Source organism: Panthera pardus, unplaced genomic scaffold (assembly GCF_024362965.1).
Source record: "Panthera pardus isolate Hobbes unplaced genomic scaffold, ASM2436296v1 HiC_scaffold_13, whole genome shotgun sequence".
In the NCBI taxonomy this organism is placed as follows: domain Eukaryota; kingdom Metazoa; phylum Chordata; class Mammalia; order Carnivora; family Felidae; genus Panthera; species Panthera pardus.
In genome coordinates this window covers 25255472-25279367 of record NW_026526688.1, presented here as the reverse complement: position 1 = coordinate 25279367, position 23896 = coordinate 25255472, and the positions used below count along the sequence as shown (strand labels likewise).

At 36.6% G+C, this 23896-nt stretch overlaps 1 protein-coding gene across 7 annotated transcripts in view; it reads right to left on the bottom strand.

Annotated features, from left to right (window-relative positions):
• The window catches only part of DLC1 (DLC1 Rho GTPase activating protein), a 557617-nt gene that overhangs the window by 415503 nt on the left and 118218 nt on the right, over positions 1-23896 (bottom strand). For 2 of the 7 annotated variants that reach the window (XM_019466763.2, XM_019466768.2), the window contains exons 1-2: positions 6701-7043; positions 3986-4244 (exon numbers count right to left, since the gene is read on the bottom strand). The exons of 1 other annotated variant lie outside the window; for it this stretch is intronic. The gene's annotated coding sequence lies outside the window, so the exon portion shown is untranslated. Of the gene's footprint in view, positions 1-3985; positions 4245-6700; positions 7132-7439; positions 7798-23896 lie in introns of those variants that run through there. 4 more of the 7 variants (XM_053900921.1, XM_019466775.2, XM_019466767.2 and 1 more) reach the window with 4 other exon arrangements.

Below are 23896 nucleotides of genomic sequence, written 5' to 3'. Positions count from 1 at the left end.
AATTGCTTCATGAAGCTTAAAATATTATATATGAGATAGCTACCATGCATTTAGGCTGTCTAGATATCATAAAAAATAGTATATTATAAAATAAACCACCTATAATGAACCACGCCAGCGGAATAAGTAGTACGTTCCTTTTTCCGAAAGACACATCCAAGCTTCCATCAGTTTTGGGCTTTAGAAGAAAACTGAAGAAGCAGGTACCCAATTTAAAAATATTCTTTTAATATTGACCTATTTTTCATGTGTATCTCAGTTTTCCTGAGCTTGGAAAATTTTTTCTTATTCTTAGCTTTCGGGGGCCAAAGATTCCAGGAGTTAAGTAAATGTGAAAATTAACTCTGTCAATTCACTAGAAGTCAGTCCATCATTTAAAAAAAAAAAGCAGATTTCTAAAATTATAAATTATTATTCCTGTGGTGCCCTATTTTTACCTTCAGGTTCCTGCTATGTAATTCAGCTTCAGTCATTTCTTTCCTTCCTTTCCTTCCTTCCTTCCTCCCCTTCCTCTCTCTCTCTCTCTCTCTCTCTCTCTCTTTCTTTCTTTCTTCCGCAGGGAGGGGCCCAGATACTGGCAGAGCGTGACTTACTACCACTTTAGAGTTTAGGTCAGCCAGGTCTGCTGATTCTCTTAATGTTTTCTTAAGTAACCCACAGGCAATTTGAGGAAATCGTGGAATACTTCATAATATGTTCCTGATATCACTAAGACCTTTTTGAGGATAACTGGTTTCCAAATGATCCCAGAATTAGGAAGATAAAAACAGAGAGGGAGGCAAACCGTAAGAGACTCTTAAATACAGAGAACTGAGGGTTGCTGGAGGGGTGTTGGGTGGGGGGGGGGGGATGGGCTAAATGGGTGATGGGCATTAAGAAGGGCATTTCTTGGGATGAGCACTGGGTGTTATTTGTAAGTGATGAATCACTAAATTCTGCATCTGAAACCATTATTACATTATATGGCAACTAACTTAGATTTAAATAAAATTTAAAAAATAATACATCATGGGGAATAATATTGCATCATGGATGTAGTATTTTCTAGATACATGTATTCTCTTTAGATTTGCCTATGTTTCAAAAGTACACAGTTTTCTCATTGATAGTGTTTCATCATATGCAGAATCCTTTGAGCATTTAGAACTATACCGTATCTTAGATGTCTCTGCAAATATATTAATGAATAATTAATCATTTGTTTTTGCCTTGATATTTTTTTTTCTACAGAATCCCTTATAACCAAAAAAGAGAGCCTTTGCTCTGAACTTGTTTCTGCTGCGATTTTTCATGCAATAGGAAATAGCTTAGAGTTAAATTTGATATCAAGAGCTTGGCTGCTATTTTTTTTTTTTTTGAATGGCAAAACAGCATTTCTGTTCAACAAGGGACATGGATTATAATGCTTTATCATCAGCATGGTGAGATGTGTCTTTGCTTTAAGTGGCCACTTTCTATTTTTAGCTTTGCTATCATTTCTAAGAACCCTCTAACGGTAGACACAGTAATCGCTCACTGTAAATAAGAGATATGGCTACATCGACACAGGTGCTTAGATTGCTAGGTGACAACAGGAGACTGAGATGGCATTCATTCAAATAAGTACGATTTCCATGGAAATCGGAACATGAAATCATTGGGAATTTAGCTACTTCTGTTACGTCATATCCTGGCAGGGGTTGCTGCCTCTGATGTCAACTTTCCCGTCTGTATTTAATATGTACAATTCTCATTTTATTTTGTCATCTAACTATGTACAGTTGAACTTGTTTTTATTATCAAATGTCTTTTGGATACAGAATAGCAGGTGCATCGAAAACTTCTGATGGTCACTATAATAGTAACAGTAAAAAAAAGACTCCCATTTCCTAAGCATTTACTATGGGTCAGGTACTGTCCTTACACTATGTCCCTTGGCAATAATACGCACAAACACTCTAGGAAGTAGTTGCTATCATTGCCCTAATTTTATAGGGAGGAATTTTGGCAGGCCTCAGTCACTAGCTCAATGTCAAATGCCTATCGGTGGGCAGAAGTTATTATCTCCATTTTTTTGTGAAGGCAATATGGTTAAAGAACCATTTCTTTTTCTTGGTGATTGAGTTACCTAAATGTGTTCTTCAGTTTTCTCACTTGTGTAATGGGAATAATGAAAAATTGTTGAGGGTTAAATAATAAAATTAAGCTAAAATAATAATACTAAGCTAATGATATATGTAGAACACTTAACCCATTGCATACCGCAAGAACTCACTAGATGTTACGGGACGTAATGATGATACTAATGATGATGATGACGATGACGACTCCTTAATTTTTGATTGATCTTAGCTGCAGAATCCATGGCTGAGTAGGAGACGGAACTATCCCTTGCATTCCCATGCTATTTCAATATAGATGAGCAACTTGGCCAAAACGTGAAACACCATGAGTCTTTCTTTCTTGACTAGTTGACCTATGCTTTTTTAAACAAAGATTTATTTAAACCTTTTAAACAAAGATTTGCACTGTGTGCAAAACAATTTGCCCATATAAAATCTCATGTGATGCTCAACATGACCCAGTGATATAAGTGTTTTCATTCTCTGCCACATTTTACTAATAAACAGCAGAAACTCTAAGTAGTTATGGGATGTGCTACAAATCACAGAACATCAAGTGGCAAAGATGCAAATTAGAGCCAGTTTTCTGACTCTGCCCATGAGCTTTTCAGTTCTCCACCCCATTTAAATAGTGGAAAATGCACTAGTGCTCTGTCACTGGCTTCATGTAACTTTTCATTTTAAACTACTTCTGGATGCTCATGCTTCCTTCTGGTTTCTAACGAATTTGTTATGTCATCTTATGAGAATGTTGTTAACCTTTGGCCTCAGGCTCTGATGATTCTTGACAACCTCTTATTTTTCCTCCCCTGTAAAAATTATTCTATCATCACAGGATGTCTGGAAAATTAAAAAAAAAAAAAAGTCCCACAATTCCCATTCTTTATCACTGGTGTTTCTTTCCTTTCTTTCCTTGTTCCTATTTATTCCACAAATATTTATTGACAAATAGGTACGGACACCATATGTTAAGTATTTTGTTAATTGCTGAGAATAAAAAGAAACATTAATTGAATTTCTAAACTTGCTTTGATCTTCCTACTTCCTTTCTCTCTCATTTCCATTACAGAACTTATTTTCCCTTTGAATTACTTCAATTGTATTGCTAAAATACTTTGTTAATTCATTCATACACAAAACATTTTTTACACATATAACTAATACAACAATTTTTTCTGCCCATCTATCTTAATTAATGAGAACAATCATATACATGCTGTTTAAATTGTCTCCCCCCCCCCTTTTTTTTGCATAGGAGTCCTTCTTTATTCAAGTTGACTTATATACTCTATAATCTACTGAATCAAAATCAACAATCTCTTTTTAAAAGTGGTCTCAAGGTCCACACTTTACCTTTATTCCGTTTAATTTAACTAAAAACTAAGTCCATCTATTTCTCAAAACTCTATGAACTGACTACCAATTTAATGCCAAAAGGGAACCATGGAAATAAAAGTTGCATTCCTATAACCACACCAAAGTCAGTCTGGAGTTGGACTTCTTTGTAAACTTGTTTGGTTAAAGTTGTAGGCATATGGGGCTTACTGTTCACATGGGGGAGGAAGGTACAACAGTCATGCCAACTCCTTCAAATCCAGAGGTTTTTACTTTTTCCTCATCCTCTTTAAATTCTCATGTACAATTATTGACATTTCTCTATTTTGATAATAAAATTCTCTGATCCAGGACTAGGTCATCTCTTCGGAAACCTGTTGTACTGTAATGATTTCTACAGAGAGATTCTCATTGTAAGATAATACACCATTCATTTTCCAAGAAGAAACACGTAAGAGAAAAATAAAAGATTAATTTAAAACGTCCCCAATTTAAACTTGTTTAAAGCCAGTAAGACCCAATCCTCTATGAGTGAGATTAAAGCTTACCTAAGGTCTTTGTAGTGAGGTGGATGCTGTGGGCAGGTTTAAATGGGGTCAGGAAAATCGTCCTTTTAAATTATAATATCCTTAAGAAAAATATAAACTGATGCATTCTTTTTTTGCTAGGCTCCCTGCTAATCATGCAGTCAGTTGTATAAGCTACTGCTTTACTGAATTTATTCCTCATTCCAAGGATGTGCAGTATGGTGACACCAAAGTGTTGAATAGCGTATCTTTTAAGTGTAATATCATCAGGAAATTCGATCTGGTTCATAAAAATGGAAAAGAAAGGATCAGGACACACATTCCCTCCAAGAAATGGCATGTAGTAGAAATGACATATATTAGTTTTATAAGAGAGTTTCTTGCCTTGGAGAGTGCAGCGTTCAGCTTGCATGGCACCATATACTGTCACATATGAAGTAGGATACAGCTTAAGTAGCCAACTCTCTCATTTCACACTGCCCTGCTCAGACACTTATTTATGTACTGTAAGAAATTCTACATTCTACAAATAAAGGACCTTGTAGCAGGCTCAGAGGAGATGTATGAACCAATTAAAGGATTGAAAATAAGCCATACAAGGCAAGATGAAAGCAAGTGGGCTTTATTTGGCCCACAAACGTACACTTATGTTTTCATATGTCCATTTACGTTTTCCATGTTTCCACAGAGGAAAAACCCATAAAACTGGAAATAGGCTACAGCAATAGAGATTTAGGTTAGATAAAAGAAAGAATGTCTGGGTACATGAGGTCCTTAGACCGGTTCTGATGTGGGGAATAAAAGCCCTGATCATTGCTGGTTGGGATAGATTTGTTATGATGCCATTTGAATACGAGGACATGAATCGGACAACTCCTTCCTAGCCCTATGCTTTTAAGAAACATCAGTTTAATATTAGTATAATTATTAGCATATGGATTTTCTTAGCATAAATAGGAAATATAACAAAATTGTCACCAACAAGTTACTCCATTGAAGGGTTAAAGGCATAAAAACGTTTGCATTTGAGAAAAGTTCATTACTTAGTGAATTTGATTCTTTTTTTTTAAGCCATGATTTTTTTCCCCCTCCCGGGTGGCAGTTTTAGGACTTTTTTATTTTTTAAAGAGGTGCTATAAGATTCTGTCTGAAAGTAGCCTTCTACTGGACATATTTCATACTTCACTGTGCATAATTATTATTACTTGAGAAGGTGACGTAGTGTAAAGATATCTGAATTACGAAGCAGGGTTCCTCTGTTATCTCTTCCCCTAGCTCGCAGTATGACCTTGGACAGGTCATGTTTGAGTGTCATTCCTCAGCTGTCTTGTGGAAACCTCAGGACAGTGCTTCAAGAAGTGATCTCTTATGAGATCTTTCCTTCCTTGAAATTCTTTTGGATTAGGAATTCAAATTGTGAATTATTAAGAATTATGAATTCTTTTCAATTACGATCATGAAATCATAATTTAGGTAAGTCAGCATTTTATTTTTAACATGCTTAACAATAGATTTTTTTAATACTTAAAGGTAATAACACATCTTATTTTGTTAATGAATAGTTAAAATTCACCAAGATAATTCATTCTAGCATAGAATTCAGTAAGTTAGCTAATGCAGCAAATGGTCACCTTGTACTGTGTGAAAGTTTAGAATTAAAACCCTTGATTTCTTATGATCCAACTGTCAAATGGCTCTCATCTTTCATTTGTTACGTTTGGTGGTCATTTAATTGATTTGGAGATAGGCCTGAATATTTATTCCCTTCACATGCCATCCACATTGTTTCTTTAAAATAATTATTTTCATTTTTCAATCTTCAGAAATATAAATGTAACAGGATGCTATGCATTGCAAGTCCATTTTATTTCAGTCATTGCTAGATTTCTTACTTCCTATAGTACAGGCTTAAACATTTAAGATACCTTAAAGAGACTACAGCCCCACAGAAATCTAATCTTATGATTATATGAATTATGAATACATGAATACATGCTTGGTTTTTCATATGACTGTAGTGATTTCCAGCTGCCTTAAAATGATAATAACGAATGTCATTGTCATTCAGATTTATTTTAATTATTCACAAATATTCACACAAATATGACCTAGGCAGTGCATCTAGGAAAGTCCTTATAAACTAAGTCCAACTCTAATGTTTAAAGTGTTCGAAAGGCAGATTAAATACTATTTAGGGTAGAAATAATTTTTGAAGTTTCGTGTGTTTACCTGTTTCTTAATGAAACATTTAAGTTGTACACTAGCAGCTTGAGCTGTGGTTGAAACCACAGAATATTCTCTGGAGATACATCATCAAGAAAAGTCACTCTGGTGCTATCTACTCTCCCTGTTGGCAAAAGAAGGGAAGATAAAAAGAAATCATTTACACCTCACACTTAAGTGTGAGAATATGTATTTGTTTTGCATTATGCCATCCAACAGGAAACCTGGTCTTATTCCTCAAAAAGTTAAGAGAAAAAGGGATTAAAATAACCTCTTCGCTCATGGAGGAAAAGAGTAAAATCTCTGTGGAGCCTGTTTTAGAATTGACATTGTGCTAAAACAATTTGACTCACAGTTCCTCCTCACTAAACATTTTCCACTTCTAACTTCACAGCTGAGCTCCACAACTTAGGAAATCACCGCTCAGTGCACGATGCTAGCCTTTCTGTCAAACTTTCTGCCTCTTCAGAGATTGCCTCGACATACAAAGACAGAGAGTCCCCAGCGTCTTACCTAGACAACGAGGAGCTGAAACGCCCAGGCATGACATTGTTCAACGCTCAGGCTAGGCAAGAAGTCCGTCCCCGTTAGTTCCTCCAAAATATAAGTTCACGTTTTCGTGGTTGAGATCATGGCTCTATTCTAAGCAGTTTTACGCAGTGTGTGATTCTAACAAAAACACCCTCTGCAGCTGGAGGGAGCCTCAGTTAAAGCAGGAGTCTGTCAAGGCGTTCCTAGTGACTTCTGTCCACTAAATTCAGACTGATGTTTTGCGAAAGGGGCCTCCACAAGCAGGCCCAGATTGCCTGGGAAGCATTTCCTGCCTCTGAGCAGTGCATGTGAGAAAGAGTGCACGAAGCAGAGGGAGGGGGGCCGAGCACAGCCCGCCTGGGCGGTTTAGGAGTTCTGATTTTACACAGAACTGAAGTGAGTTTGTCAAAGCTCTTGAGGTGATTAGCTGGAGAGTCATAAAGTCGTAGAGTTTTCTCTATCCCACACTGCTGATGAATAAAAAAAAAAAAAAAGGAAAGAAAACAGTTTTTTCCTTCCTCTACAGCATTTCCACTATATTGAATACATGTGCACAACTTAATCCAAATACCTTTGCCGTTCTCCTCTCAAAAGATCTCTTGGGAGAGCAAGATGAATTTAGGTGTTTTAAAAACGGTAATCCCCTAAACGCAAAACTTTTTCTTTTTTTTTTTTTTAACCCTACTTACAAGTTAAAATGCTACAGCCCTGCATACTGTACCTGACAAGATCTGTGAGGATAATCCCGAGAAGCCAGGGGATAGAACGTTGCCTTCAAACGTCTCCAATCCCAGGAATCCTTCACAGAATTAAAGCAGTTTCTGTCATGGCACATGCAGCTTTGGCTCCAGTCAGAAGCCTCCAGTTACACGAGCGCAGGGCTGGGAGAGCAGGAGACAGACTCCATCTTGATCCCATTACAGTCTTGCTGACATTAAGTACTTGCAAGTTCTTGCATCCAGCATGACAGAGTCCCTGAATCACATCTCCAGAGCAGCTCACGGTATCTGCACCCTTTGTCCGACACAAATTTTGTGAACTCTCATCTGTTTATCTTTTCTGCTTTCTTGTGCCTCCACTGAACGACTTCCTCCTAGCCGCTTCAGGCTGGGAACTTGGACTACCATTTGGTTTTGATTAAAACCAGACAGCCAACTCTGGAGAATTTAGGGAACAAGCTAATGGAAACTGCAAATATGGCTTTAATTAGTGCATCAATTAATAATAGATGTTAGCTCGTCTTATAATAAGATGACACAAATATCAACGCAGAGGAAGCTCAAGTCCTTTCAGGAAAGAAGTGATACCAACTCTCATTCCTTTATGACCCAGAATTCTCTTTAGGGAAAGTGGAAGGAGAGGAGAGGGATGTGGCCTTAGGACATCCAGGTTGTGCAGAGGCCGGTGGAGCCGCTTTGTTGTTTATACCAGAGAAACAGGAAACAGTATCTCTGAGTTTAATTATCTTGCTTGGTTGAAATTGCTCTGTAATGTCTCCCTTCTACTTTATTTACAATAAGTGGATTCTCTTGTTATTTATGACCTAAGCATTTTTTTTTTTTTTCTGTGACTAGCGATTACATCAATCTGATTATTGGGTCTACGTGCAGCTTACAAATTTCTAGAGATTTCCCATAATGGGAATTATGCGAACAAATCCAATTTCAATATGATAAATGAATGACATACAGAAAGGTACAAGAAACATTAAACTTTTTAGCCTTAAGAGTCACCCTGTACGTCTCTGACATTGTAAGGAGTTTTCATTGCTGGCTTCTGTTTCAGTTGGCTCTAACTTTTATAAAGACTGACAGATAACTAGATATCACAACGGCCATCTTTTTAGTATCCCCAGAGATAGTGGGTAGCTGATAACCTGAAGAAGTATGGTGAGATAGCTACGATTTCTTTTCTTACTGGATAGATAACTAAAATCTCTCAGAAGTAATGCAAATCATGGACTATTAGAGAAATATGAAATAGCAAGACAAAAAGACTGCATATGAATTTAAAGATGAGAAGCATTCAAGTAAAAACATGTGGGCAGAAAAGTGTTAGGAGTTTATAGAAAAACATTAGTGATTTAAAAAATGAGCATTTAGATTCCTTTAATGTAACCTTCAACTACATGGCAAGAAGGAAGTCCATAATTTCATAAATCCTTTGAAGACTTACTATATTCATATTGAAAATACTTCCACCGAAATTATGCCCATTTACTCTTCCCAATAATCTTTTTGTGTGCTCTTATTTTTTTAAGTTTATTTATTTTTGAGCGACAGACACACACACACACACACACACACACACACACACACACACACAGTATTAGCGGGGGAAGGACAGAGAGAGAGAGAGGGAGACATAGAATCTGAAGTGGGCTCCACACTGTCAGCACAGAGCCTGACATGGGGCTCGAACTCACAAATCCCGAGATCATGACCTGAGCCGAAGTTGGAAGCTTAACCAGTTGAGCCACCCAGGCGCCCCAGTGTGTGCTCTTATTTTTATTTTAAATATAAAGCATTGGAAATTTGTGGAATTATTTTTCTCAGAATCACATGATGAAAAGTGACCAAGTGCACACCACAACTCAGATTTTCTGACTCCAGATTCTGTGTCTTTTCCATCCTCGGAGAGTTCCACTGCCTGTCTTGACTCACAATTACTTGCTGTATGAAATTAGGAAGACTGAAACTTTCTGAGTTTCAGATCCCCCTTTAAAAATAGAGACAGCCCTACATAACTCACAGATTGGAACACAGGATTCGCTTTATATACACATATATTTATAAATTTATATTTATTTCCCTCAGGAAAACACTGGAGCAGAATGGAATGGGAATTGATGTAAGTTCTTTCCTAAAATAACTTGTTTATCTCTATCTCTATCTCTGCCTCTGGGCTTCTGGTTTTCTAGTAGACAGTAGGCGCTCAATAAATATTACTACGCTAATTCTTAGCAAGCTTCTCCTCATGAGTGACATAATCCCCCCTTCATACAATTTTGTCTTGCCCTGTTTTCATTGGCCTGAGGAAACAACAAAACCCTATTCACATACATTTATAAATGCCTTTTTAGAGATCTAGACACTCTTAACAGTAATTTTCTCCTTAACGTTCTCTTCTCTAAACAAACAAGACTTCATGCTTTATTCTATTATTAGAAGGATTACTTCCCAAATCTTTAATCACTCTTATTTATTTTTCATCCTTCAGTTGCCTGACTCCAAACAAATCTCAAAACTTATATTCTCATGAAGGCTTTACCAAATATGAGTATAAAGATAAATAATGAGATAATTTCCTAAATATTTAACATAGTGTCAGGCACACAGAAGTGGTCCAAAGTATTTGTCCCTTTCTCCTTTCTGCATGTAAATCTAAATACATCAGTTCCTTACACGTTTCCTTATTACTCTGAACTAGATCACTAATAAAATATGGTATAGAGGCCGTTAGAAAGCTGAAAATAGAGTATGAGCATAGGAGTCAGGCTCCAGAACTAACAATCATGATGACCCTGTGCAAGTTACGAAAGTCATGTGAGCCTCAGTTTTATAGCCTCTGGATCTAAGGATTTTTCAGAATTAGAGATGATAGTCCATGTAAAGCCATTGTGGCTGATGCAGTATTCATTTTTAACTAGAATTATTTTCACCCTTTATTGTCCTCTCTCATCCTTACTTTGCTCTCTGTGATAATTAAAAAAACAAACAACTCATCAGTCTTTTGAACTCTGAATTAAATGTATGCATTTGGAACATTTTTACTGATGGAGGAATTATGTACTTATTTTTAATGTTTATTTATTTTTGAGAGAGAGAGAGGGAGAGAGGGAGAGGAGTAGGGCATAGAGAGAGGGAGACACAGAATCCGAAGCAGGCTCCAGGCTCTGAGCTGTCAGCATAGAGCCCGATGCGGGGCCCCAACTCATAAACTGTGATATTATGACCGGAGCCAATGTCAGATGTTTAACTGACTGAGCCACTCGGGCACCCCAACATTTTTTTTTAAGAAAAGAAAATAGCAGGGGTGCCTGGGTGACTCAGTCAGTTAAGTGTCCAATTCCTGATCTCGGCTCCGGTCATGATCTCGAGGTTTGTGGGTTCAAACCCCACACTGGGAATCTGTTTCTCCCTCACTCTCTGCCCCTCCTCTACTCTCTCTCTGTGTCTCTTTCTCAAAATAAATAAATTTAAAAAAAGGAAGAATAAGGAATAGAAGTGATTGTGAAGATCAACTTTCTTCCCAGGTACTAGGACGAAATAATACACACTGGCTATGACTGGCCAGTTCCCAGGTGTCTTCATGAACTCTGCACCTCAACTTCTTTTACGGGGTTGCTCAAGGACTCTCATGTAGTCCAACAACCCCTCAGCTGTGCAAAGCCAGATCTATCCTGTGCAAAGAATGTTTTACTCTTTGTAACTTGAGTAGCAAGCATCATTAGTTCAGCACCCACATTTATCATTTGTCACATTGTGAGTGCAAGTAAAGTTTGATTCTTTCCATTTTTAGGAAGGAATAGCATCATTAGAATGGCAAACTCATAATTAATACATAGATAGAGGGAATGAATGTCTTTAAAGCACTTCAGAAGTATTCACACATATGCACTTAGTGTGATAAATGTAGGAGCACTTTGTCTATGAAAATCAGCCCTCTAAAATCTGTATTTAACAACGTTGCCTGCAGCTTATTAGAGTTATCACATGTATGTCAAAGCAGTAAAAACAATATATTCAAGATTTCTAATTAAGTTTTAAAGTATTTAAAAAAATTTTTTTAAAGTTTATTTATTTTTGAGAGAGAGAGAGACAGAGTGTGAGCAGGGGAGGGGCAGAGAGAAAGGGAGACAGAATCCAAAGCAGGCTCCACGCCCTGAGCTGTCAGCTCAGAGCAGGACACGGGGCTCAAACTCATGAGCTGTAAGACCATGACCTAAGCCAAAGTCAGATGCTTAACTGACTGAGCCACTCAGGCACTCCTAAAGCGTTTTTCTACATGTGCTTTTTCCAATAGTTCATTTTGATAGACATACACCCACTTAGGAAAAAAAATACAGTTTTGTGGTTTGCATCTAATAATACACATGTACATTAGGGTTTTTTTTTTTTTTAAATCAATCTTGTCAAACTTGTGTCAAACTCACTTTCACTAAACATTTAGCATTAATCCATAAATATTTATTAAAGGAACACAATTAAGTTTGATGATAAACTAACCAAAGGATCTGTCATATAAATTCTCCAAAACTAATTGTACCTGTCTCTTGGATGATTATGTTCATTATTTCCCTTCATTGAAAATTATTACAACCCAAGAATAATTATAAAGAAAAAAGTATCTTGATAAATTGCAAATAGCTTACACAATAATCTGAGCAAGTATTAAAAAATTATAGTTTGCACAAACGCAATAGTGTATATGGTTTTAGAAACTGACAATTCTCCCAGTCTGTCCAGTAGGGCCAGGATGCTGTCAGAAGCATGAAGATCCCAAGCCACCCATGACTTGTTCTAAAGAGGTCTGGGTGTGTCCAGCCAGTAGAGGCTAAGGTTGTTTCTATGTCACACAAGGAATTTGTTCCATGTGAAAACATAAGCTAACATCACCATGCAGCATGCCTCAGCATCCTTGCGAAGCATCATAATAACATCCTCATTTCATGGCCAAAAATGTCTCTATATCTTCAGCCAATTCAAAAAATGTTCCTCTTCACTTTGGGCCTGGAGTTCACACTCTCTTCTAGCTTCTCTTACAGTTCTTTCAAATGAGGCCACACATTGTCTCTTACCTGCTCTGTGCACCTGGGAAAGAGGTGAAAGTGCCTGTGTCCAGGTGCCTTCTCTGGGATAAAATCTATGATCCACTTAAAACTCTGTCCGTGGAGAGTCACTCTACCTTACACTGTACCCCATACTCTAGAGTAGAGGCCACATTCCCACCACTGTGAGAATGAGGGGGGGGTCATGAAGTTGTTACAAAGGCTTATGTCCTTGAAGGAATATGCCTTCCATTTCTATTAAATATACTTTTTATATTTTCTCCTTTAAAATAGAACCGTTTGTGGGGAACCTGGGTGGCTCAGCTGGGTGTCCGACTCTTGGTTTCGGCTCAGGTCATGATTTCATGGCTCATGTGTTTGAGCCCTGCATCAAGCTCTGGGCTGACGGTGTGGATGGAGCTTGCTTGGGATTCTCTCTCTCTCCCTTTCTCTGCTCCTCCCCTGCTTATGCTCTCTCTTTCAAAATAAATAACTTTTAAAGTAGAACCATTTGAGAGCCTCCATATATACAAGTAAATATACTTAATATCCATCCACACATTCAACTAATATTTCTTTGTATTTATTATATTCACGGTACTGTTATGTACTTGGGATGCATCATTAAAAACAACCAGATTAAAAAGAAATGAAATAGAACAAACAATTCTAAAATTTGTATGGAACCAGAAACCCCCCCCCCCCCAAATAGCCAAAGTAGTGTTGAAAAAGAAAACCAAAGCTGGAGACATTACAATTCCAGACTTCAAGCTGTATTACAAAGCTGTAATCACCAAGACAGGATGGTACTACCACAAAAACAGACACATAGACCAATGGAACAGAATAGAGAACCCAGAAATAGACCCACAAATGTATGGCCAACTAATCTTTGACAAAGCAGAAAAGAATATCCAATGGAATAAAGACAGTCTCTTCAGCAAGTGGTGCTGGAAAAACTGGACAGCCACATGGAGTAAAATGAACTTGGGCCACTTTGTTACACCATACACAAAAATAAACTCAACATGGATGAAAGACATAAATGTAAGACAGGAAACTATCAAAATCCTAGAGCAGAAAATAGGCAACGACTTCTTTGATCCCAGCCACAGCAACTTCTTACTTGATATGTCTCCAGAGGCAAGGGAAACAAAAGCAAAAATAAACTATTGGGACCTCATCAAGATAAAAGTCTCCTGCACAGTGAAGGAAACAATCAGCAAAACTAAAAGGCACACTATGGAATGGGAGAAGATATTTGCAAATGACATAGCAGATAAAGGGTTAGTGTCCAAAAATCTATAAAGAACTTATCAAGCTCAACACCTAAAAAGCAAATAATCCAGTGCAGAAATGGGCAAAAGACATGAACAGACACTTTTCCAAAAAAAAAGACATACAGATGTCAGACACATGAAAAGATGCTCACCATCACTCATCATGAGGGAAATATAAATCAAAACCACAATGAGATGCCACTTCACACCTGTCAGAATGGCTAAAATTAACAACTCAAGAAACAGATGTCGGTGAGGATGAGGAGAAAGGAGAACCTTTTTGCACAGCTGGTGGGAATGCAAACTGGTGCAGCCACTCTGGAAAACAGTATGGAGGCTCCTCAAAAAATTGAAAATAGAACTACCCTATGATGCAGCAATTTCACTACTAGGTATTTATCCAAAGGATACAGGAGTGCTGGTTCAAAGGGGCACATGCACCCCAATGTTTACAGCAGTGCTATCGACAATAGCAAAATTATGGAAAGAACAAAACTGTCCATCGACTGATGAATGGATAAAGAAAATGTGGTATATATATGTACCATGGAATATTACTCAGTGATCAAAAAGAATAAAATCTTGTCATTTGCAACAATGTGGATGGAACTAGAGTGTATTATGCTAAGTGAAATAAGTCGTTCAAAGAAAAACATATCATATGATTTCACTCATGTGGAATGTAGGAAATAAAACAGATGAACATAGGAAAATGGAAGTAAAAATATAAAAACAGAGAGGGAGGCAAACCTCTTAAATACAGAGAACAAACTAAGGGTTGCTGGAGGGATGTTGGTAGAGGATGGGCTAAAGTGATGAATTATTAAATTCTATTCATGAAATCATTAGTACCCTATATGTTAACTAAGTTGGTTTTAAATTTAAAAAAAAACATAATAAAGAAAAAGAAATGAAAGAACTTTCCCCTCAAGGAGTTTAAATGGGAGGTAGGGGACTGGTAATCAACAATAAAAATAAGTAAAGTATGTAGTATATGGATAATTACTGGGGAGAACAGAAAATGTAAAGCATGATAAAGAATATGGGGCGGGGGGTGGGGGGCGCCTGGGCTCAGTTGGTTAGGCATCTGACTTTGGCTCAGGTCATGAGCTCATGGCTTGTGAGTTCAAGCTCCACGTCTCTGTGCTGACAGCTCAGAGCCTAGAGTCTGCTTCGGATTCTGTGTCCCTGTCTCTCTCTGCCCCTCCCCCATTCATGCATGCTCTTGTGCATGTGTTCTCTCTCTCTCTCTCAAAAATAAACATTAAAAAAATTAAAAAAAAAAGAATATGGGGAATGAGGGTTGAGGGATGATCACGTTCCAGAATTAAATAAGAGATATCAGGGTAGGTCTCACCAAGGGACTTTCTAGTAAAGATTTTTAGAAGATGAAGGAGATGACTATACAGGTATCGGGATCACAGAGTTTCAGGTGGAATAAACAGGTCCTAAGGAAGAATGTGCCTGGCTATTTCCAAAAATAGCAAGGTGATCAATATGGTTGAAGGAGAAAGGGGTAGAGAGCTAGAAGATGCACTCAAGGAGGTAAGGAGGAACAGGTTAAATAGTATCTTCAAAGGACTTTGGCTTTGAGGGACTGAAAAATGGAGTCCTTGTCAGATTTTGAGCAGAGGAGTGGTAAGGTCTGCTTTACATTATAATATGGTCACTCTGGCTGGTGTTGTAAGAATAGGCTGAAAGGGATAGAGGGCCAAAGCAGGGAGGCCAGTTAGGAGGTCACTACGGGGGGTGATCCAGGTGAGAGACATGGTAGGTGGCTCAAATGAAGGTGAGAAAGGTCAGGTGTAAAATTTTTCTTTGGTATTTAGTGGCAAGAGTGTTTCCTAAGGAATTAAACTTGCTGCATGAGAAGAAAAGAAGAGATGAAAAAACCTCTTGAGCAATTCAAGGATAAAGTTGCCATCATATGAGTAAGAGAAGGCTCTCAGTGGAGTAAATTTTATATCATATGGAGAAGAATTTTTTTTCCCAATATATGAAATTTATTGTCAAGTTGGTTTCCATACAACACCCAGTGCTCATCCCAAAAGGTGTCCTCCTCAATACCCATCCCCCACCCTCCCCTCCCTCCCACCCCCCATCAACCCTCAGTTTGTTCTCAGTTTTTAACAGTGTCTTATGCTTTGGCTCTATGGAGAAGAATTTTAATTTTAGATGTATTACATCTGAGATGCTTATTAAACTTTTCTAATAGAAACGCCAAGGATCCAATTGGATATATGAATTCTAGTTCGGAAGAGAGGTCTAGCTGGAGAAATAAATTTGCAAGTCTTGAACTGCATATTTAAAGTCTATAATTTCATTGGTTTTGATAAATGCATATTCCTGTAATACGATCGCCACCATCAAAATAATGAAACATCATATTCATCACCTCCAACTTTCCTTGTGCCTGTCTATCACCCAATCCTTTTGCTCCTTTCTCCGCCCCCCCCCCCCGACCACCAAGCAACAACAGATTCTCTTTCTGACATTGCAGATTAGTTTAAATTTTCTAGATATTTATCTACACGAAATCATCTGTATGTATTTTCTTCTGGATTCTTAGCATAATTATTTGAGATCCATCCATGTTGTTGCACGTATCAATGGTCCATTCCTCTTCATTGATGAGTAGCATTACATTATAAGGATATAGCATTCACAGTTTATCCACTCATCTGTCAATGTACATTTGGGACAATATCATTGGGACAAAATTATTTGACTATTACAAACAAAACTGTTATAAACATTCACGTACAAGTCTTTGCATGCATATATGCTTTTATTTCCTAGGAGTGAGTGGTAGATTCATTTGTCAGGCGTATTTTTAAATTTTAGGAACTGACAAACTGTGTTGTAAGGTAGATGCTCCATTTTATATTTCCATCAGAAGTTTCTGTTGTTCCACATTGCATGCTGACAATGGGATGATTAATTCTAGCCACTCTGATAGATGTATAGCTGTATCTCCTTAGCATTTTCCTAGTGACTGATGCTTATTTATCACCAGCATGTCTTCAATGAAATGTTTGTTCAAATATTTTGTCCAGTAAAAATTTTTGATTTGTTGCTTTCCTTATGACTGAGTTGTGAGAGATCTCTGTGTATTCTGCATACAAGTCCTTTATCAAGTAACTGAAAATATTTTTTTCCCAGTCTAGATTGTCTTTCATTTTTAATAGTAACTTTTGGGAAGAAGAAATTCCTAATTTTGATAAATTAAAAAGTTATCAGGTTTTTTCTTTTATAGATTGTGCTTCTGGTCTCACAGCAAGGAAATTAGTTTTCTTGATATCGCAAATATTTTCTTCTATACTTTAAGCTAGAGTTTTATGATTTTAGATTTTAGATATAGGGTCTTTGCTACATTTAAAGTTAATTTGTCTCTATCTCTCTCCCTCCCTCTCTGCCCCTCCCACACGTGCACACACAAGCTCTCTCTCTCAAAATAAGTAAAACTTTTAAAAAACAATTAAAAAAATAAAGTTACATGGCGAGAGTATGATCAAAGTTTTTTTTTCCTTTTTATAATATGGATATCCAATTATTCTAGCACCATTTGTGACAATCCTTTTCCACAGAAGGTGTTTGTCACTTTAACAAGAATTAATTGACCAAATATGTGTGGTTCAATTATCTAGACTCTATTAAGTCCCATTGATCTATTTGTCCATCTTTCAGAATACCACATACCATTGATTATAGTAACTTTCCAGCAAGTTTTTAAATCCATTATTGTAAATATTGCTACTTGTTCTTTTTAAAAGTTGTTTTGGATTAGCTAGACCATTGCATTTCCACATGAATTTTAGAAGCACCTTGTTCATTTCTACAAACAAACAAACAAACAAACAAAAGCAAAGAGCAAGCCTGTTGGGATCTTGATCAATTTAGTATTTAAAATAAATGAGAAAGAATTAACATCTTAATAATATTGAGTCTTCTTTTCCATGAACACAATGTATCTCAAACCTTAGATTTTTAATTTCTCTTGTCAGTGTTTTGTACTTTTGTCTGTAATAGCCTTGCACATTTTTGCCAGATTTATCTATATGATGCTATTGTAAATGATGTCTTAAAAAATTTCCATTTCCAATTGTTTATCACTGTTATAGAGAACACAACTCATTTGTATATATTGACTAGTATCCTGCAAACTTGCAAAACTCATTAACTAGACCTAGTAGCTTTTTTGAAGATCCCTAAGATTTTCTAAATAAGTCATCATGTTGTATGTGAATGAAGACACTTTTGCTTGTTCTTTTCCAATCTGAATGCTTTTAATTTCTTTTTTGTTTTGTTGCTTTATTCCATGGGCTAGAATCTGCACTGCAATACTGAATAACATAGGTGAAGTGGACATTCCTGCCTTTTCTTGAACCTAAGGGAAAAAGCATTTGTTTTTTTATCATTAATTATGATATTAGCTGCAAAGTATTTTTGTAGATGCCTTTATCAGGGTGAGGAAGTTCCCTCTATTCCAGTGGTTCTTAACTGGAAGTTATTTTGTTCCCCAGGGATATTTGGAGATGTTTGAAAATATTTCTGGTCACCACAACAGGGGAAGTGATGCTCTTGACTGCAAAACATACTGTAATGCACAAGACAGCTTCCCACAACAAATAATTACTGGACCCAGAATATTGACGATGTTGATGTTGAAAAATCCTGACCTGCTCTATTTCTAGTATGCTGAGAGTATTTTTTAATCAGTAAAGATATTGGGATCCCTTCCCCCCAATTTTTTCTGAATAAGATTTTTCTTTTTTAGTATGTATAAAGTTTTTCTTTTTTTAGTCTGTTAATAATGGCACATTTCATTGATGTTCCAATGTTAAAAGAATCTTGCATTCCTAGGGCACTTTGTCATGATGTATAATTATCTTTTATATGATGTATATTTTATACGATGTATTATGTTTTATATATTATTGAATTAAAGTTGCTAATATTTTATTCAGAATGTTTGCATCCTATGTCTAAAAGAAACAATGGCTTGTTGTCTTCTTGTTATCTTTGCTATTGATTTCTAATTTAATTCCATTATGGCTGGAAAACATAGTATGGATAACTTGAATTTTTTAATGTATTGAAACTTCTTCTGTGGCTAAAACTATGGTCCATTTTGGTAAATACCTTCAAAAAGGATGTGTATTATTTTTTCTTATAATGTTTTCATAAATGAAGTATCTGATCAAGGTCCAGAGAATTGAAAAAATATTCCCCACTATCATCCAAGAAGGAAGAAATAGCATCATTTATTTATAAACTGGAGACATATCTTTAGATAACCCTTAGTTCCAATGGATTCCCACTGAGCAACCTAATATTTCCTGGAATAGAGGTTACTCTGCTCCTAGAATTTTTAAATATTACCCAGTTTAAACTCTTCATATCAGTAGGATAATAATTTATATTTGAAATAAATATCAAGTAAATATTAGTCAAATGTTTGAAAATGGAATTCAGCCAGTTTTTAAGTGTAAACAAATCCATGCATATGCCTATTTGGGCATCCAATAGAAATCATTATTTTACTTATCAATTATCAGCCTTGATAGAAGTGGCATATTAACCATTAAAAATAAAGAACACAATTAGAACTGTCCTTTAATGAAATGACATAAACAATTATTAAACTCTTGGAAATTTTTAATATTCTGTTCAATAACCAATAGGACATATTCACATTTATATAATATCACTTCTATATCCTGGTCCTAATTATTTTCTTGGATAAAACAACACACAGTATTGTGGTTTTTTTTTTTAAATGAATGTCAATGACAAAGTTTCCATTTAGCATGAAAAATGAACATTTTAAAAAGTCTTTGAAATTAAAGATTTTGTGAAATTACGTTATCTCATTTTGAGTTGGAAAAAAATAGGTTGGGCAGAACGTAGCAAAAACTTTGCCAATATTCAAATGTTAGAAACACAGTTTGAAAGAGTTTATAAAACATGTGTCATAATAGGTTTCTTTTATCCTTATGCTGGATGGTTGAATTTCACTATTAAAATAATCCTATTGTGGAACAAAATATAGCAGAGTTTCCTCTACTTATATTAGGTATTCGTGAGCCAAAGCAGAGTGTTGATTATGGCTGCCAAGTTCCTATGTAGACAAATGAATCATAGGAACACAGTAGCTATTTTATTTGGGGCCTTGCTGAGCTGCAAGATTTTTAATGAGTTAAAATAATATTTTGGGTTTCGAGTAGAAAGTGTGAACTATCAAAAACACAGACATTTGACTTCAAAGTTGAGGGCAAAAACAACTCCACATGCAAAGTCATTCTGAGCAACAGACTCACAGAACTTGGAGATCGAATCCCCTGAGGGCTGGTCTCTCTGTTTCCTTTGGACTGTGTGCGAGGGAAGCCAGTCTGATGGCACTGAAGCTTTTGAGAGATTGTTCAATTACTAGTATGTATGCCCAACAATTTGCACATAAGATAAATTGTTTTAGCTTAGATCTGAATAGCCACGAAGAGATGATTATTTGCTTCTCTTCTAGTTGGGAAGGCAACAATAATGACAATTATTGCTAAACACCAAGGAGACAGAAACCACAGATGGCGCAAGATATGTAAGCAAGTAAAATAAGTGAATTAGAAGAAATATTTTTCTTAGAATGGGCCAAGTAGTTGTGTTAGCAAGAATCTATTTTTTTCAAATATTAGAATAAAGAAGATCAGTTAAACACAACAAATGTTTTTGAACACCTACAGCGAGATTCAGCACTATTAAGGATTTTGAAGATGATTGTGACCCTTTAAAGATAATTGTACCAATTCCTTTTTAATCTTATATTTGTATAAATATGTAGGCCTGCATGGCACCCTACACGGCATTTGTTTTTGTTTGTTTGTTTGTTTTAGCAAATAACAAATATCTATTTAAGCTTTATTTACTTATTTAGAGAGGGAGAGAGAGAGCAGGAGAGGGGCAGGGAGAGAAAGAGAGACAATCCCAAGCAGTCTCTCCACTGCCAGCGTAGAGCCCCATGTGGGATTCAAACTCACGAACCGTGAGATCATGAGTTGAGCTGAAATCAAGAGTCAGATGTTTAACCAACTGAGCCACCCAGGTGCCCCACTTTTGGTATTGTTTTATTTTCCATTTTAAGTAAACAATGTTTTAAAATTTCACTCCAGATCTTTGTTTTCCGAAGGCCTAACTCTAATATCTGCTTCTCTGTAAATACCTTGCCAGATGATCCAAAAGTGTATTTAGTTATTCTTTTTTCTGTTTTCTCTTCACACTTTATGCCTTCATTCAGACATGCCTTTTGTTTGGGGATATTGAAAGAGAAAATTGTTATAGGAATACTCACATTTAGGAAGGTCATTCCCTGCAATGGAGAGAAGAATTTCAGGGCAAAAGAAAGCAAATAGATAAGAATAAAGGGAACCTCTATCCTGCCGGAATGATGAAACAACTAAATCCTGTAGGTCAATGGGAATGTCACTGCCAGAGTCCTGCTTTTTCCTGTATTGTAAATATATGTTACTTTTCTGCATACTAAGTTGAATCCCATCAGACTCTCCTACTGTGAGTGCAAGGCCATGTATTAGAGTTCTGTTCCTAAAACCACCCAGTTAAGAGCCAGGAAAAGAAGGGATGGAAGGTTATTAGGAAATCAGATTTGAGCATTAGTTTAATTAGATCATTTTCTCCCATCCATACATTGGAAAGAACAGGAATTTTGATTGTTGTGGACGGTGAAGGAAGAGGGTTGGGGGAGAGGCAAGGGTAACTTAGAACAAGAGGCACATCTGTGCACAGAGGGGCTGAACATTTGTTCTGTAAAGACACTTTGGGGACTTATATAAACTGGAAGGAAACATGCTGGCATCTGAGGGAATGAAGGCAAAAGTCAAAATATGAGGCCTGTTTTGCAACTTTATTTGGACTTGACTGATGTATTATTTTTCTTTTCCCATGTCATGTTTATATGCTTTCCCTAAGTCCTCTGTGCTTACCTACCAACCTGCTGCCTTAGTCATAAGGCTAATATGTCTGTGCCTTAAGAAAAATGGAATTATGCGATGATACAGAAAGAAACTTGCTTACTGCTGAGTTTTAAAAAAAAAATTCCTTGAAATGCAAACCACAGAGGAAATACCTAATTGCTTTTCTAAGAAATGGTGGAAATTGGTAGGACAAGATACTCCATTTCAGGTTTTTGCTTTCATTCTCTGAAGACATTTCTGTGTTTCTTGGCTGTGTGTGTGTGTGTGTGTGTGTGTGTGTGTGTTTCCAGAAACATGTAGCACACGCTTCAGCCAGACCACATGCCTATGAGTCAATATTTCAGCTTGCATTTGTCTTAAACCGTGAAGCTCAGGGTGTAACCTAACAGAACCTGGCAGGTTGTCTGAATAGTTCTTTCACCACTTGATCCAAAATATAGTAAATCAGATGACATATTGTTCTAATTTTGCATTAGTACTCATATTTTAATAAGGAAAGGAAGAGTGTGTTCTATCAAGATTTTTGAATACAAACAAAATCTAGCTTCAGATCCAACCTACTGCAGAAATTAAACTGGAGTCACCAAATGTAGTTTGCTTTAAAAAAAAAAAAAAACTTGATACGTACATACTTTGGCACTTGCTATGGACTCAATTGTGTCCCCACCCTCCCCAAACTTCAAATTCATATGTTGGAGCCCTGACCCCTGATGTGATGGTATTTGGAGATGGGGCCTTTTGGAGAGGATTAGATTTATATGAGGCCACAAAGATGGAACTCTTTATGGACGTAATAATGGCATTGGTGCCCTTATGAGATGAGCTCTCTCTCTGCCTTGAGAAAACACAGACACATAGGTGATCATCTGTTACCAGGAAGAGAGTTCTAACCTGAACCAAATCATCCAACACCTTGATCTTGGACTTCCCAGCCTCTAGAACTATGAGAAATAAAGTCTGTTGTTTAAGCCTTCCAGTCGATGTTGTTATAGCAGTCCAAGAAGACTAACACAATCTTTTACAAGTTTGGAGTGTTCATTTCGTGGCGTGTAAAGTAAAACTTGACCGTAGAAACTCAGTATCTAGTATTGTTGTTATTATTATTATTATTATTATTAGTGGTGGTGGTGGTAATAATAATAATAGTTGGAATTTAATGTGAATTACTACTTCTTTCTTGCTAAAATCCCTGGGAAAAAGTCAGTTAATATGTGGATGAAGTTTTATCCTTTCTTCTAAATAAATATGGTGCCATATATATAGTGAGCACAAGAACCATTCTCAGCTCTCCTATCTCTAAGTAAAACAAAACATTTTGCCTGCTTATTTTTAGAAAGACACATCATATATGGAAAAAACACTGTATATTTCTGGTACTTTAGAAATACATCCATTTATGGAACTTCAATTAGTCTAGGTGACTGGTCCAGTCACCCAGTTGGCTAGTTACAAGGCTCCCTTCCCCACCCCAAGAAAAGCTCTTCTTGTCTCAGGGCAGACACCTAGTTTTAGCCTATGATATTTTTCTCCAAAATATTTTGCCTATGCTCTGAATTCATTAAGGCCTGACTAGCACCCAAAGGGACCAAATAAAATATAAAATATAAAATAAAATAAAATAAAATAAAATAAAATAAAATAAAATAAAACAAAACAAAACAAAACAAAACAAAATAAGAGTTAGGGGCTTCTTGCAAAAGCCAGAAGAAGCTTCCTTTCCCTGCTTTCTCCTCACACATCCCTCGAGGCAAAAAGTACTGAAGTATCACTTAATTGGATGGGATGGGGATAAGAAAATGAAAGGGGAAGAGAATACTGGGGAAAATGTTTTTCTGGACACGATTCTGCCAAACTAAAAAAATACTTTAAGGATAACTCATCTCTCAGAGTCCCTCTTCATCTGTTTCTTTCCTTCTGTACTTACATACACTTCAACTTCTCCTAAAATGAGGAAGCCATTATTCAGTCCTGTCTCCACTTGGAACTGTTTTTTCCCTGACTGTTTTTTGTTACTAAAACATTGGGAATCATAACAGATACGTATCGAGGGCTCATTAATTGTCAGGGCCTACTCTCAGGGCTGTATGGAATTGCTATTTAAACCTGACAACAATCCTAGGAACTAGGACCTATTAATACGCTCCTT